The following is a 423-nucleotide window of genomic DNA, read 5'->3' on the forward strand; positions in this document are numbered from 1 at the left end:
TGTAAAGTGTACTGTATCATATTAGAAAACTAGTAGCAGTGATGCCAGCTTTAAGGTCACAAAGAAAAATTCCTTTCCCTGCGTCATAGTGATTAGAAGACGCTCATGAGCATCTGTTGTCGTCTTTATTTACACAAAAGTACATCAAACACTGAAAAACCGTAACGCCTTGCATCGCAGCCGAGTATGGAGTGGCGTGAATAATCACTAACCGGCACCCGCCGCGGGCTGCTCTCCACCCCCTCCGTCGCGAGGAGGAAAACTTGGACGAAAATTAATTAGAGCCTTCCCGCGGTGCCAGTGCCATGAGCTAGCAGCCGCAAGACAGTGCCGTGTCCTAGGCATGATTCCATGGGCGATCCTGCCCGTCGGCGCCCACGGGACTCCCGTTTCGCGGCTTTAAAAGCGGGAAGAGGCGAACGC

General features: G+C 51.8%; 1 pseudogene; it reads left to right on the top strand.

Moving 5' to 3' along the window:
- Window positions 1-423, top strand: part of LOC119594357 — a 5,381-nt pseudogene that overhangs the window by 2,698 nt on the left and 2,260 nt on the right.

Source organism: Penaeus monodon, chromosome 33 (genome assembly GCF_015228065.2).
Source record: "Penaeus monodon isolate SGIC_2016 chromosome 33, NSTDA_Pmon_1, whole genome shotgun sequence".
NCBI lineage: Eukaryota > Metazoa > Arthropoda > Malacostraca > Decapoda > Penaeidae > Penaeus > Penaeus monodon.